Genomic DNA, 17,589 nt, shown 5'->3' on the forward strand with positions numbered 1-17,589 from the left:
GCCCATCCAAAAATGGCTCAGGGCGGTTCACACAGAGAGATAATAAATAAATAAGATGGATAAATAAATAAATAAATAAATAAGATGGATAAATAAGATGTTGGCCTACATTTCCCATAATCCCTGGCTATTGGCCACTGTATTGGGGATTAAGAATTGGAGTTCAAAAACACCTGGGGGGCAGGGCTAAATTGAGCAGGCCTGGTGTAAGGTAAACCTTCAAGTGTTAAAAAGTCTAGATTCCTCTGATCAGCATCATTTTGCACTGCAGATCTGGTTACATGATAAGTTTTTAAAATTTAAAAAAAAGAGCAAAGCTGCCTCAAGTTACCTTCAGTTTACTAAGCAGGTTCTATCCTGACTGAGGCCAAAAAAGTCTACTAGCCAGCGTGGTGTAGTGGTTAGAGTGCTGGACTAGGACCGGGGAGACCTGAGTTCAAATCCTCATTCAGCCATGAAACTAGCTGGGTGACTCTGGGCCAGTCACTTCTCTCTCAGCCTAACCTACTTCACAGGGTTGTTGTGAAAAGGAAACTCAAGTATGTAGTACACCGCTCTGTGCTCCTTGGAGGAAGAGCGGGATGTAAATGTAAATAATAATAATAATCATAATACCACAATTTCTGACAAGTTGCCTAGACACCAGTGAGGACCAGTGAGGAAGAGGAAATCATGTAAAGTGTATTGTGAATGGATTGCCTTTATGTGAGAGAATGCCTTTTCAGTCTGGTAGACTCTTGCCGGGATGAAGCATATGGTGTTAATCCATTCCTTGATCCAGGCCAGCTTTTGAATGAGATTTTAGTTACTTGTATTCCAATCCTGGAGTAGGGGCGGGGCTAACAAACAGCCAGTTGCAAGAGCGAGTGAAAAGCAGCCTGCCCTTGCCTCTCTGTACATTATATATATTTCATTATATTATTAATATTCCTGATTCAATTTCACTGCCTTGTACTTGCCTACTACAACTCTTCCCTTGGAGTCTACAAAGTAAATGCAGTTCCCTAATCTTACAGAATAGCAAATCAGGATCTTGGAATCATAGTACCTGCTGTTTCATCATGAGCAAATAGACTGCAAAGTACTTTTTCATGTCAGTGAAAAAAGAATAGTGTGGTTCTAGAGAGCCCTATCCCAAAACACTTCACTTGCATGCAAGGTGGCAGTCGTATAACAATATTGCCAGTCATGCGACAATACAAATCGGAAATCATGTTCCGTTGGAATCAGAAATCAACCAGGAATCCTGTTGTCTGGTTCCTCTACTGCAGCACTAACCCCTTGTTGATTCTCTGGGGCAGTTGCAAATCTGATAACACAAAGACTCTAGGACTTGGAAGTAGCCTGACAGATTCTATTGCTTAATCCTAGAAGGATCGTAACCTTCATTCACTTTAGTTTGCTCTGAATTTGTTTTATGAGGCAGACAGCCAGAGTTGGCCATACATTGAACTACATAAAATATGGCAAATGAGATAGTTCTGAACTTTACCTGATAACATCAGTTTCTATTCATGTAGCTGTTCCAGGATACTTATGACTCATTGCAATTCTACAGAAGCCACAGGAAAAGGACATCATATTCTAATTTTGAGTACAAAAAGCCTATCCATCATATAGATATATGAAACCAGAATTTTTGGAGGTCTTGGACGAGCTGATTTACCAGAGTTTCATACTCTGGTAAATGACTTTATCCTTATTGCTAGGCAATGGTCCAAGCACCTTCCCTCCATAATCACTAGGAGGCAGAATGCAGTTTCTTCTTTGCAGAAGAAGAAAGCAGACTTTGCTGCCTTGCCTGCTGTTTTAGACAGTGCCATATTTCCAAGATACTCCCCCTAAGAAGCCTCCTGTCTCCAATTTCTTAGGAAATTGGTCCTTTCTTACCCCTGAAGGAACCCAGTCACATTAACTGATCATCTGCCACTATTTCCCTTCTGCTTGGAAGCCCAGGAAGCAGCAGCAGAGATCACTAGGCCTCTGCCATATCAGACTATAGCCACGTCTGCCTTAATTCAGCCTTAAAGTGCCTTAAATCACAATGGATAGGAAGAGAGAGTTGCACATAGGTAGCCTGGCATAAAGGCCAATCTCCCCTCTTGACCTGAGTCCTCTGTGTAACTGCCCCAGTATAGCCTTGCCAGAAGGTTACCCTCTTAAGCCGTGGTAATTTATTCCATCAGAAACCTCCGCAGTAAAGCACTTCATTTCAGTAGTAGCAGACACAATTAAGTGAACAGAAGTTACTTACACAGTGTTGGTGCAGTGTTGGTGCAGACAATACAGAAGAGAAGTACTCTACTGCTGGAGTAAACTGCGGAAGTTTGAGATGATGTCTTGTCTTCTGTCTGACATTTTCTCCTCTAATCACTAGTAACTTTTTATGGTTGTGAGAAAGAAAAATATCTGTGCAATTTGCCATCTGGGTTCTTGTTAGGCAATTGCTACTGTCTCCAGAGAATTCTCCACACAGCAGGCTTTACTGTGAGTTTTCTGCGAAGCTTTACTGCAAACTCAGCGCTATCCAAAAAACCTGATGCAAAAACTGGATATGAATTGGGTTGCACTCTTAAAGAGCAGTGAAAAACCCAAATCGTGTGTGAAGTGCTCCCCGATAGCTCACAGGGACTTCCAAGTAAATCTGTCCAATATGTGAATGTGCCCACTCCATTCTGGAAGAGATGAGGCCAAAAAACAAGGTGTGGAAAACTTCCAGGTGAGCATGCAAGTGCTAAACTGTAGGTCAACTCACTGTGTGGCAAAAGGTTTCAGATGACCAGTTTCCCACATAGTTAGAGCCACCATGGGGTGAGATTTTAAGCAGCTATCATACTGGAAATGATAAAACCAGCCTCTGCCTCCAAAACAAAACCAACTTCTGCCTCCAAAATAAAAATTCCCTCACTAAATCTCTAGAAATGTATAGCACTGTATAAATTATGCTGTTAATCTATATGTTCCTTTTATGCATATGTAATTTTTTCATACTTCAGTACACATCTGATTGAAAGCATATTTTTAAAAAAGAGATGAAAGAAAAGCTCAAACAGAATTGCAATGTCTAATTTAATGACTTTATTCTAAATATTGCAATTGACATCTCTTAGAGGAACACATTTTCTTCTTTGTAACAGAAGTGATAAATGAAGAACTTCATTAATCTACCTCTTTTCCCTTGGAGAAGTATATGCATACTGTACAAATATTGTTTTCCTCCTTATCTGCTTCTTGCTGCAGACACCCAGTATCTAGACACAATCATGATCGGGTTTTGCAGATCTGGAATGGAGTCAAGATCTACCTGTTGAACTGTTTTGTGCCTTGGTGTCAAGGTGTGTTTCCGCTAAGTCAAAGGAAACTTGTAGACAACTCTCAAGGACATCCATATCATTGAAATAAAATTCTGTATATAAAACTAATGAGATATGAATTAGTATATTTGGGATTAGCACAAAGTGAACTTGTTATCCCAAACCTGTAAATATAATTCTGCATCAACTTGAATGGTTTTATAGCAAGGTTAGAGTGAGCCCTGGGACAAGAAACTAAGAAAAGACCCCGGGCCCCTCACTTTCTTCTCCTTCCTCCTCATCTGTGTTTTTGCTGCAGAAAAACTATAAGGACATGGTGGGAAACAAACCATTCTGGGAATGCACTTTCTCTTGCTCCTTTGCAGATAATATCACACCCCTTGCCATGTGCATGCAGACACATTCATATATTCACTTGCACCCATGCATCCCCCTGGCTCAGAAACATTATACACACACACACCCAATCTCCTCATATATTCATACAACATTGAAAGTGAAGAGCAAGCAGACGCCCACCCACCCCTTAGGGGCCAAGGGACATTCTTCTCCCTGTTCCATTGTAGCTACAACCCTACAGTGCTGAGAATCCACATGAAAACTCAAAGTTTGGTAATTGACTTTAAAAGGGCACGACCAAGCCAATTCGTTCTTGTGATAAGTTTAAATTGGGTATATGCAGGATTTAGATAAATAACACACATTGTTTATTTGCAGAAGTGTAGAGTTCACCCCATGGGAAAAGGCATATATAGGGATTGTGTTAGCCATATGTCCTGCTGTATCACAAACTGGTTATGCATGACAACCCCACTAATGCAATCACCTTTGGAGAAAATTTACTGTCATCCTAGAACCATTTAATATGCTAATTTGTTATTTGCTTAGAACACAGTTGTCTATATAGTCCTCTAAACTTAAAAAAGAAGAAGTGGTAAGATGGCCATAAAATGGGTTAGGATACTGCACTAGCATCAGCACACTGTCCCCAGCTGTGACACTGGGCAAACTGCAAACCTATTGCTTGACACTGAAGTTGGAGGACACAGGTCATAGTACATATATGATTAAGCATTCATCTGTGTGGTATTCTATAGGCATATTAACAACAACAACAACTAATATGTATATACAGCCTTTTCAGGGGTGTAGCTATAATTGAGCGAATGGGTTCAAAGAACCCAGGCCCTGCAGCTCCTGAGGGCTCTGTTGTTCCACCCCTCCCTGTTTTCTTCATTGTCTCCCTCACTCCAAGGGGCCACCAGGGAAAGGGGCGAACACAGGCCCCCTCTCCCCTAGCTATGCCCCTGTGGCTTTTAACAAAAGTGTCCAAAGTAGTTTACATACAGAAATAATCAGTCAGTCAGTCAGTCAGTCAGTAAGAACCCTGTCCCCAAAGGGCTCACAAGTAAAAAGAAAAATAAGATAGACACCAGCAGTAGTCACTAGAGGGGTACTGTGCTGGGGATGGATAGGGCCAGTTGCTCACCCCCAGCTAAAGAGAATCACCATGTTAAAAAGGTGCCTCTTTGCCTAGTTAACAGGGGTTTATTAATGGTTTGGGCCCTGGATATCTGATGGACCACATGCTCCCAAGGGTTTCTGCCCGCTTGACCAGATCATTAAGGCTCTGTTCCCTGGGCTGACGGTGAGAGAGGTTTGGTTATCGAGCACTCGGAAGAGAGCGTTCTCAATCTTTGGAATGCAATCCTGGCTGAAATCCACTCCTCAGTCTCCTTAACAGTTTTTAGGGGGAAAGTAAAGATGTGGCTCTTCACCTGGGTATTTGAATGAAAGTATTGTTTTTTACTGATGCTGCTTTGTGTTATGTATTATGATTATTTCATGGGTTATTAAATTTTTATATAGAGATTATTTTTATATTTATATTATCTGTACTTTTGTATTATGTATTTTAATTTTTGAGATCATCTGTACCTTTGTATTTCAATTATGCATTGTTTTAATTATACTGTAAACCACTTTGAGATTATTTAATAAGAAGTGGTATATAAATTAAACAGTAAATAAATAAATAATTATTAACTACTGAATCTTCTATGTTGGTGTATATCTCGGTACCTATTTGTGAGAACCAGATAAATTCTGAAGGGTATGGTTCCATCTTTGAAGCTGGTCTCGGTAGCGAGATTTACATTTTCATGTATGAAACTTACATTGCCTTTGAGCTTCCCTCCCACTGATTATGGAGAGTTGGAAACACTTGATCATTAATGCATCTGAGAGAGCAGAGAAGAAACATTTGTAATACAAACGGACATTCACATCAATGCAGTTTTACTTTCACTTTAGAAAGGAATTGAAACAGGAACCACTTTTAACTCATATGTGATAACATCCTCAAGACTGAGCTAGTCCAGTTGGTATCAAAAGGTTCAACCAGAACTATCAAAATTATAACATCACATTTGAAACAAGTTGTTCTAGTAAGAACTAATCAGCCTACTTTCCTTTCATTGTTTCTACAGCTGGACTAAATTTGGTGCAAATCGAAGTCCACAAGTTAGATCTCTTGAGCCTCAAATGTTCAAGTGTTCAAGTGGCATTGGGGCATCCCTATATGTCCACTCAGCTGTAGCAAATTTGGTTCAAATCAGTTAGACCGTCCACAGGTTAGTGCATTTGCACCTCCAAAGTTACATGTCTGCCATCTTGAATTGGGGTAGAATTGAATTGAATTGAATTGTCACAAACTTCTCCATTGAGCTGTCCCTATGTGTCCCTATAGCAAATTTGGTTCAACTTCGATAAGCGGTTCACAAGTTAGCTCACTTGCACTTCAAAATTTTATGGTTCTGCCATCTTGAATCAGGTTGGATGACATCTACACCACTGAGGTGTCCATGTGTGTCACTCACTACAATAGTACCTAATTTGGTTCAAATCAGTTAGACAGTCCACAGATTATCCCGCTTGTGCCTCAAAGCTTCACACATCTGCCATCTTGGATTGGGGTAGTTGACACCATCACAAAATACACCATTTGGGCATCCCTATGTGTCCCTACATCTGTTGCAAATTTGGTTCTAATCAGTTAGGCAGTTCACAAGTTCACCCACTTGGGCCTCAAAAGTTTACACTTCCGCCATCTTGATTCAGAGTGGATGACATCATCACAAACTATGCCGTTGAGGTGTCCCTATGTGTCCCTACAACTGTACCACATTTGGTTCATATTGGTCCAGGTGTTGTGAAGTTGATAGGGTGGGGGGGACACAGACACACATAGAATGCTGGGTGATCTCATAAGCCTACTGGAAAGTAGGCTAAAGTTAAATCTGAAAATTTTATCTAGTAGCCAGTTTATTTGGACTTTCATAGGAACTGCCTTATACTAAATAAGACCATTGGTCCCTCCGTCCAATATTGTCTACAGTGTACACTGACTGGCAGTGGCCTTCCAGGGTTTCAGACAGTCATTTCCCAGCTCTCCCTGGAGATGCCAGGGATTGTATCTGGGACTTTCTGCATGCAAAGCAGATGCTCTTCTGGTTTTTCCCTGAAGAATATGGAGCACTTCACACATTTAATGAACTTTTGCTGAAGAGTGGTATATAAATGTTCACTGTATTTGTATTTGTATTTGTGTGTTAACCTTGGACAGAAGCCATACTAATCTTCTCTATGTGTTCCCAATTTTAGTATGTGTTGCCAAAGTGGCATATAGGTTAAAACTAATTTTTAAATATTGACTTCAAAATTATTTTTCCACTGCTACATCCCACTAGTCACGCCCCCTGCAAATCTCACTGTATTAATTTTTAATCAGAAAGTTGTCTATGAATCTTCTATCTCCATAGATTACTGCATTCTTTCTTAGTTTCTCAACAATGATTGCTGCTGAATTAACATTCTGTACATTCTCTTTCACATCAGCCATTGGTTAAGATGTCAAGCAAAACCAAACATTGAACCAAGTCCTGGAGTAATCTCTACTATAGACTTCCCAGATCTATTTGCCACACTTTATGATCACTCTTCGGCTGACATCCAGAGCAAGAAACCTCATGCGGAATGAGCACCATGATAGTGCAAAAAGGGTGGGTTAATTGTGCTAAAAACAGGGATTTGCAGAATTGTGCTATAGTGCTCTTGCGCAAAAGTTCCAGTTAAAACAAACAAGACATGCTACAGTTGTTCACGTTTGCGGTTGTGCATCCCTAGTCTGAAATTCAGGCTCCAGAATTATCACAAAGCTATGCATTAGGGCAACATCCTGGGTGTCGCCATTCATTGTAAAATGTCAACTATTGCAGACATTTCCCCATTCCAATGTTCATAGCCAATTAAAAACTGCATGATTATTTCTGGTAAAGTGTTTGGGTCTACTACTAAATGTGTTACTAAAATTTAACACCCAGGCCTAAGGATTGACTTAAACTGCAGAACTTACATTGGGGTGGGGGGAAGGGAAAGCTGTTGGCAGTCTCACAGATTGCTCACCAATTCCCTCCCTAGTTTCCTCGAGTTCTAGCTGGCAATGTTAGTGCTGGCCTCAGCTACTGCTATTACTCTCAAAGGTTCACAGGTAAGGGGTAGGAAGGCTTCCTTCCTTTGCACCTGCTAGCACAGAAGCATTGGCATAAGGTTGTTGCTCAGCCAATGTGAGACTCAAATTCTGATGCTGGATATTAATAATGAATGAGCATCACCTTGAATGAGCATCATCCTTGCATCACCACTAGACCAGCTTCTTTGAGCTCCTGCTTCAAAACAATAGCTCTTAGAACAATGCCACTAATAGGAACAGTAGGAAGCTGCTGTGAATGGTGTCAGACAGTTGGTCCATCTCGTATTCTCTACACTGATTGGCAGTGGCACTCGTGGGTTTCAGACATGGGTCTTTCTGAGCCGTAATAGGTGATTCCAGGGATTGATTCCTGGGCCTTCTGCATGCTAAGCATGCGCTTTGTCACTGAGCCAAGGGTCTTCCCCACTGCTCCCCTCATCACCATAATGTAATTCATTTACCTTTATTTTTCTGGAAGACTAACCACTTAGGTATGCAGCTATGTAACCTCAAAAACATTTTTAATGCCATTGGCAACAAATAGTTATTTATTGTAAATTGACAGCGGGGTGGGGTGGGGATTGAGCATCTGCCCTTGATTGAGGAACCAAATCCCCATATATAACATTGTTTCATATGGGGAAATTTGTTCCGAGTTAAGACATTTCAACTTAAGACACAGTTTTCAGGACCCAGTTGTGTCGTATAGGACGGCCTGTATATTTTTCTACATTGTACAGAAGACAGCTTGCATATTTCTGTATTTTAAAGGGAAGCACTTGTTGGGGAGAGGAACCGTACAAAGGTGTTGATCGGGGCCCATCACATCAAAGTGTATGAATCTTTAGTGAAGTCTGAGTGTGCCACTGATGCAGTGAAGTGGAGCTGAGTGACTGATCCCAGTATACAACACAGATGACATCTGCATCTTGTACACATGTGAACAGCAAATCACTCACCAAAACAACTTTTCCTGACATTCTCTAAGGATGGATTCTTACATGCACTTTACTGCAACTAAATGTCAATATTTTGTTTTTATTGTTCTAGTTACAATTATATTATGTACTAGGGGCGTTGGCTGAAAAGCAGCTTATAAAATTTAAAAATAAAAATAAAAAACATTTTTCAGGCAGTCATGACACATTACCAAGATTGCCACTTCTGTTCATGCTTTCAGATGTACATGTAATTTCAGTGGAAGTCGTGCTTACATGCACAGCAAGAAAAATGGCTTAGATGTGGTGCATTCAAGAATGTACACAAAGGGTCAGATGAAATTTTCCTTCTCCCACGTAGAGGCCAGTGAACATGGATCCATGTGGTTGTGTTGGTGGTGGATGATGTGCAACTCTGTTGTTGCATACTGATGGGCTCATATATCTCCTCATTGGACTGCTCTATATCTTCTTGTTAATTGAATGTACAGATAAATCTTGTTCGAGTGCAGTCGTATATGCAGAACAAATTGGGGGTGGGGTGGAGCTGCAAGTGTGATAATTTGAAAGATCCATGGCTTTGTACTCAGTAAAGAAATTGCACATGAAAAAAAGAATGCATTTTACATTAAAAGTGATGGAGGGGGAAAACCTTGACATTAGATTTTGTAAGTGGATATCTTGCATTGCAGCTAAACTTATTGTTTTAAAAGTACAGTTGTTTGTAGTTCTGCTTATTTTCCTGCATGAAATTTCTTCAGATTTTTCCCTCTGTTGTATGTTAGCTGAATTTATGAAAGCAAGGACAGACATTCTGTCTTTTTATCTTTGCTTTCATAAAAGAAAGAAAGAAACTCCAGGAAGTAATTTTTGCAGTCTTCTAGCACCACTATCTCATTTACTAAAAGTGATGACCCAGGGCAATAACATTAAACTTACATTCACAAAAATGGCCTTTTAACATCCTAAAAACAATGGAGTAAATATATAGAAAGCCTCAATTGAGGAAGATAAAAGCAGTCTACAATCAGATATAATAAATATGGAATAAAAAATCCATATAAAATACAGTGGAATGGCTATTAATAATAATAATCCAGACATCCGAAATCCAGAAAGCTCCAAAATCCGGAAACCACCACGGCGTGCGCCTGCAGCACCAACAATACATTATTTTTACATGAAATCTGAATTTCATCTCCACCTAAAATGCCATATTTGAGTCTAACATGACCAGCAACATTATTGCGTTGAAAATTTTCTCGCAATTAGTTTTCATTACATTTACAGCTACCTGTAGTTATCGTAAATTCAATGCTTGTTTTTATACTTTAAATAAAACCTAAAAATAAAATAAAATACAGTTACAGTAACTTTTCATGTTTAGACTTGAATCCCATGCCCAAGATATCTCATTACAGTATGCAAATATTCCAAAATCCCTGAAATCTGGAACACTTCTGGTCCCAAGCAGTTCATATAAGGGATACTCAACCTGTATTAGCTACCTATGTATTGCCTGATAAGCAATAATTGATTGTGGGTCTATGTGCTCAAGAATTAAGGAATTAAGGTTACCTGCCAGCTACAGGTGAAACTCGGAAAATTAGAATATCGTGCAAAAGTCCATTAATTTCAGTAATGCAAATTAAAAGGTGAAACTGATATATGAGACAGACGCATTACATGCAAAGCGAGATAAGTCAAGCCTTAATTTGTTATAATTGTGATGATCATGGCATACAGCTCATGAAAACCCCAAATCCACAATCCCAGAAAATTGGAATATTACATGGAACCAAGAAGACAAGGATTGTAGAATAGAACAATATCGGACCTCCGAAAAGTATACAGTGTACTGTGCTTGATTGGCCAGCAAACTCACCTGACCTGACCCCATAGAGAATCTATGGGGTATTGCCAAGAGAAGGATGAGAGACAGGAGACCAAACAATGCAGAAGAGCTGAAGGCCGCTAATGAAGCATCCTGGTCTTCCATAACACCTCATCAGTGCCACAGGCTGATAGCATCCATGCCACGCCGCATTGAGGCAGTAATTGCTGCAAAAGGGGCCCAAACCAAATACTGAATACATATGCATGCTTATACTTTTCAGAGGTCCGATGTTGTTCTATTCTACAATCCTTGTCTTCTTGGTTCCATGTAATATTCTAATTTTCTGGGATTGTGGATTTGGGGTTTGCATGAGCTGTACGCCATGATCATCACAATTATAACAAATTAAGGCTTGACTTATCTCGCTTTGCATGTAATGCGTCTGTCTCATATATCAGTTTCACCTTTTAATTTGCATTACTGAAATTAATGGACTTTTGCACGATATTCTAATTTTCCGAGTTTCACCTGTATATACTTTTGAAAGTTGTCTATATCAACCCATTTGCCTATTATGCCACTCAATTTTTAGATTGTTCTAGTAATCAATGGCTGACATTAACAAAGGGTGCATGCAGCTAATGCTGTGCATGCACTACATAGGAACGACAATTTTTGTCAATCTACTCTTCCCTCTGTAGCCAGGTGTAGTTCCTGAAAATATGCCCCAAGGGCTGTGCAACCCTCAAGGACATATTTCTGGAAGCCACACAAGCGCTTCACATTATTTATTTACACAGTCAGACAGGTGTTATTGACTGGTTTGTTTTATCCAGACATCGAGTCCTTCCCAAGGAGCTAGGATGGTTGAATTTTATTGTCAATGTTGTTGCTGTTATAGATATCATCGCAGAATATAGGATGTTCCCAGTAAAGCTGCTTTTTGTAATTGGCTGGTGGTGATTTCTGTGGCCCCTATGGTGTTGAGGTGCTCTTCAAGGTCTTTTGGAACTGCACCCAGGACGCCAATTACCACTGGGATTATTTTGGTCTTTTCTGCCCCAGCCTTTCAATTTCAATTTGTAGATCTTTGTATTTTGTGATTTTTTCTATTTCTTTTTCTTCTATTCTGCTATCCCCTGGTATTGCTATGTCGATTATTTTCACTTGTTTTTCTTTCTTCTCAGCTACAGTTATATCTGGTGTATTGTGTGGCAGATGTTTGTCTGTTTGTAGTCGGAAGTCCCATAATATTTTTACATCTTCATTTTCTTCAACCTTTTCAATTTTATGGTCCCACCAATTCTTGGCTATAGGTAGCTTGTATTTTTTGCAGATGTTCCAGTGTATCATCCCTGCTACTTTGTCATGCCTTTGTTTGTAGTCAGTCTGTGTAATCTTTTTACAACAGCTGATTAGGTGGTCCACGGTTTCATGTGCTTCTTTACAAAGGTGGCACTTGCTGTTTGTGGTGGATTTTTCTACTTTTGCTCTTATTGCATTTGTTCTTAGTGCCTGTTCTTGTGCAGCCAGTATTAAACCCTCTGTTTCTTTCTTCAAGTTGCCATTCTTAAGCCATTGCCAGGTCTTAGTGATGTCTGATTTTCCACTTATATTGTGCAAATATTGACCATGCAGAGGCTTATTTTTCCATTTTTCTGCTCGGTTCTTGACTTGTTCTTTCTTGTAGGCCTGCTTTGTTTCATTGGTGTTGAATAGTTTCTCATTCTTGACCATTTGAAGTGCACATTCTTCACTGTCCCTTATATATTCTTCAAGGCCTCTTTTCTCCTCCTCTACTGTTTGATGGATTTGCAGCATTCCTCTTCCACCTTAGCTGTGAGGGAGGTATAGCCTATCGATATTACTATGGGTGTGCAGAGCATGATTGATGGTCATGATTTTCCTGGTCTTACGATCTGGCATCTCTAGCTCTGCCTGGTTCCAGTCTATTATTCCTGCAGTGTATCTGATAACAGGTATAGCCCAGGTAAACACCATATGGCTTGTATGGTGTTCCCGCCATTGAGTTTGGACTTGAGGATTTTCCTAACTCTCCTGATGTATTCACTTCCAATTTTTCTTTTAACTTCATCATCATCATCATCATTATTATAATACATTTATATCCTGCTCTTCCTCCAAGGAGCCCAGAGCGGTGTACTACATACTTAAGTTTCTCCTCACAACAACCCTGTGAAGTAGGTTAGGCTGAGAGAGAAGTGACTGGCCCAGAGTCACCCAGCTAGTAACATGGCTGAATGGGGATTTGAACTTGGGTCTCCCTGGTCCTAGTCCAGCACTCTAACCACTACACCATGCTGGAGGGTTCGTGCAGGGAGAGTGGGCTTAGCCAGCTCTCCCCACATATGAGCAGTTGCTCATTGCTGGGTGGCCAGATCAGCCACCCAGACGAACAGCTGCTCTGGTTGGGCACTCCTGCACCTGGCCACAGCTCTCTCAGGAGCTCCAGGAATAAGGGAAAGGGAGCGCTGCTGTGCGGCACCCTGAACCCCAGGAAGGTACTACACGAGTGCGTGGTGCCTTCCTGGGGTCCCTTCTCCCCTTTCCTGCCCACTCCAAGAGTTCCATCTATGGCTGCGAATAGTCGCGGCTGACACATGAGCAGAAAAACAAGGTTAACGGAGTGCTTGCTCTGTAAACCTCATTTAAGAGGAGGGGTTGTCAGGCGAACCCACCGCCAATATGTCTTCAGTGATGTCTGTACCAAATTCAGCTTACTAGGTAATGCAGAGTTACTTGGATAATACCTCAGTTATTGGGATGATATACCTATGCTCTCCATTTGAGGGAGAAATACAGAAATGTCCATCTTTCAGATGTTTCTGGTAACCAAAAGTCGTGGACTATGAGTATTTGATATTGTACAAGATTACAGCTTGCTAGGTCATGTAGAAGTATTTTAACAAGCATGATTGGGTTTTCAGTGTGAAGTCTCAGCTGGATGTACCAACATTTCTTACCTAGTAGGACTTGTGCCTTTCCTTCCAAGACAGAGTTTATCTCTTGAACACCAATTTTGAAAGGCTTATACTCAGAAAATGTCTGGTTCTGTGACTACACATGCAAGACCATTTAAGGGTGGGTGGGAGGGTTAAAGAGCTCCTACCCCATTAGCAGCACACAAGCAGAACTTTTGTTTGGGTCAGCAAACCCAGGAAGCACACAGTAAGCCAAGACCAGCGTCTATTGTTGAAATCAAGGCCTGATAGTCCTCAAAGTCATCTATGACTTTCCAGCATGCTTTGCAATGCCAGTAGACTGGAAAGCGTCATTACATCTGCTTCTGCCCTATGATTGGCCATGAAGGAGCAGAAGGTGGACCCAGCCCTGCTGAAGCGGCTCCAGCTACAGGATCATAGAGTATGCTTTGCAGAGTGGCACATCCATGGACAGCAGCTCCTGTAGCCACAGCACTCTATTGTTTCCAGGCTTGCTGGGTCCTGATCACTGGATAGAAAAGGTAAGTAGATCCACATGACCAGAAAAACAAGGTAGGAGAGCTTTCCTCACCTCCTACCTTAGTTAACAGCAGAGTACATAAACTGGACTATCCTGCTTTGAGCAACCTAGGCTGGAGAATTTTGTGTGTGAGTCCACACAATCATGTAAACCAGGATAGAATGTCTCCCACCCTGATTCTGATGACTGTGTGAACAGGTTTATTGTCTTGCCGAGCTATAATTTGAAGCAGATGATTAGGGCTTTTGCAAACGGAGGGACAAACTAGACAAGAGATATCCCTCCTCTTTCCTTTTAAAAGAAGCCATGGTGGGGGAGAATTGGACTATGGTACTGGAAGAGGGAGGTTTAACACTCCCCCCAACACCATTTTCCTGATATAAATGGTGCTCTCTCCAAACTGCTAGTTACCTTGTTAGAAAAAACGTATACCACAGAAGTAATACAGATCACAGAAACATAGGAAGCTGCCTTATATCGAGTCAGACTATTGGTCCATCTAGCTCAGTATCATTGCACTAAATGGCAGTGGCTCTCCAAGGTTTCAGGCAGGAGTACTTCCTAGCCCTACCTGGAGATGCCAGGGATGAAAGCTGTCATCTTCATGTCAAGCGAATGCTCCACCTCTAAGCTACAATGGCTTACATGTCCCACAGCACAATGTGGGTGTAACAAGACTGCCTGTGCCATCGTTGCACTCTTAACACATACAGTGACAATGCTGCATGAGAGGGTAATACTGGACCTACTGACCTCTTGCATGTTAGCACATTACATGTTACTTCCATTGAGAATAATGGAAGTAGCACATGATGCTCTTATGATTGCGTAAGAGGCCAGTAGTTCTGGTATTACCTTCTTGTGAAGCACCGTTGGTACAATGTAGGACCAACAAAAGGAAGTACCGTATTTTATGGACTATAAGACGCATTTTTTCACTCGAAAAATAGCCACCAAAATTCAGGTGCGTCTTTTACTCGCAAGCCTGCCCGAGGGGGGGGGATCCCCCAGCAAACAATGCTAAACGATGCTATTAACTCTGTGCAGCCTGGGGACTGCCGCTCCAGCTCACCCTCCGCCGCTAGGCCTGTGGACTCCCCGATCATGCAATTACATCACCACCAGCAACACCATTGTTTTCATCTTTCTGTTTTACTTTCTGCAAGCATATTCAGCTGAAGAAAGTGTAAAGAATTAAGAAAGCCGAATTGGTAGCCGCTCCCTCCTCTGGTATGTGCATACTGATGAGAAGCGGAGCGCTGGAAAACGAAAGAGGGTGGTGTTTGTTTGTTTTTTAAATAGAGTCAGAAGCAGGTTGAAGAGAAAACAAGGAGTGGAGTACCAACAATTGAAAGAGGACTTATCTGAGGCGAGGAGAACAAACTGAAGCAAGGCTGAAAGTCCTTTCCTGGAGCTAGCAGGAGTGAAGAAAGTGAAAAGAATTAAGAAAGCAGAGCTCCCTCATCTGGTATGTGCATACTGGTGAGGAGCGGAGAGCTGGGAAACGAAAGAGGTGTTGTTGTTTTTTAATAGAGTCAGAAGCAGGTTGAAGAGAAAACAAGGAGTGGAGTAGCAGCAATTGAAAGAGGACTTATCTGAGGCAAGAAGAAAGGAGAACAAACTGAAGCAAGGCTGAGAGTCCTTTCCTGGCGCTACCGGTAGCAGGACTTTTCGGTACAGTTGATAACAGTTTAATATGTTAAAACCCTGAAAAACTGGATTAAAATTAAGGTGTGTCCTATAGTCTGTAGCGTCTTATAGTCTGTAAAATACAGTACTTTTTCACACAGTGCATAATTAATCTATGGAATTCTCTGGATATGGTGATGGCCATTAGCTTGAATGGCTTTAAAAGGGGCTTAAAAAAATCTTGGAGGACTAGTCTGGTGGTTATAGGCACCTCCAGCCTCAGAGACAAGATGCCTCTAAATACCAGTTGCAGGAGAGCAACAGCAAGAGAGAGGGCATGCCCTCACCTCTTGCCTGTGAGCTTCTCAGAGGCATCTAGTGGGCCACTGTGTGAAACAAAGTGCTGGACTGGATGGGCTTTGGGCCTGATCCAGCCGGACTTTTCTTGTGTTCTTAAGAGTTCCACAACATCATGGGCAGTTCTGCTACACTCACGTTATGCTGCGTGTCATGTAAGGCACTGGGACTGACTTTCACATATATCATATGTTTTCCTCAGTGGGGAAAATAGCTATTTACAAGGCCCAATTTACAATGCGAAAATAACATGAGGAAGTTCAATCCTCTCCCCCAGTGCCTTCCTCCCAGTCCAATTGTTTGTTCCCAGCAACCCCTATGGATGGTTTAAGTAGACATTTAAAGAGCTGGAGAATCTGATCATGGATCTTAAACCACCTATCAAGTAATCAGAGCTGTAAACACATACTTTTATAATTGAGGTATTTCTACATAAGAAGACATAGAAGCTATTCACACATATGTGCAAAACCGGCTAAGTCTAGCCCAGTTTTGCACATGTGTGTGAACTGCCAGGATTGAGCTGATCCTGGCAGCACCACGGCAGCTAACTCCCTTGCCAAGCTTCCCCTTAAAAGGTTAGGAGAATGAGCGCTCTCCTTGTTTTTCCAATCATGTGTCAGACTGTGGAGAGCTCGGGAAGGGAGGATTCCCATGATGCACTGTGCACTCACACGATGCATTATGGGCATTCCGGGGGCTAGGACAACTTATCCCAGCCCCCAACCCTCCCCGTTGCCTGGGCCAGCAGGGAATCATCTGGGCGAGCAGGGAGCACACTCAGCAATGGTGGATCAATCATCTGCAGGGAAGGTAGGTTTAACCCTCCTTCCCACAGCCCACCCTCAAGCCCTTTTTATTGCACATAAGAAAAGGCTCATACAGTCTTCACTATGCTATATGTTGGTGGGAAGGGAAGCAGACCAGGTGATCATCTCATTTTGAGAAGCCCCCCCCCCCACCCGCTTTCTCCCATCCCAGGCACTCAACTGTGGGGAGCTCTGTAACTTCTATCAGGAGGAGAAGTGTGGCAGCGGCAATAGAAGTGTGTGGGCAGGCAAGTAAACCGGTAGGGTCAAAATTGATGTACAGGTGTTTGATTCACTGGTTGTATGTCAGTCTCTTCAGTTGTGAAGCCAGGCTCACAGCATGACTGAAAAATATGCCATGAGTTGTCATCCCATATTACACCTGTTTTCATACCCTAACCTCTTTTTGCCTGTTTTTGCCTCTCCAGCTAACAATTTTCTTGCAGTGATGTGATTTTTTGGTGTTGCATCCACAATACTAGAAATTGTGCAACTCTTGCTGCTTATTAATATGTCTAAACATGAATTTCGATATATTACTGATGTAGTAAGCTCTTGTTTATGAAAGCACGTGCTACAATAAATTTGTTAGGGTACAAATCAGTCAAAAATCAGGCATCCTGGAGTCTTAGACATTTCACTGGGAAAGATTTAAGCATGTGCTTAACTCTTTTATTGAAATCAAAGGAAC

The 17,589-nt window shown here is 41.5% G+C and overlaps 1 non-coding gene across 1 annotated transcript; it reads right to left on the minus strand.

Moving 5' to 3' along the window:
- Positions 1-6,889: 6,889 nt before the first annotated feature.
- Positions 6,890-6,996, minus strand: LOC128341357 (U6 spliceosomal RNA). The gene has a single exon (XR_008314366.1). It is a non-coding gene; the product is annotated as a U6 spliceosomal RNA (small nuclear RNA).
- Positions 6,997-17,589: the final 10,593 nt, after the last annotated feature.

This window comes from Hemicordylus capensis, chromosome 1, assembly GCF_027244095.1.
Source record: "Hemicordylus capensis ecotype Gifberg chromosome 1, rHemCap1.1.pri, whole genome shotgun sequence".
Classification (NCBI taxonomy): domain Eukaryota; kingdom Metazoa; phylum Chordata; class Lepidosauria; order Squamata; family Cordylidae; genus Hemicordylus; species Hemicordylus capensis.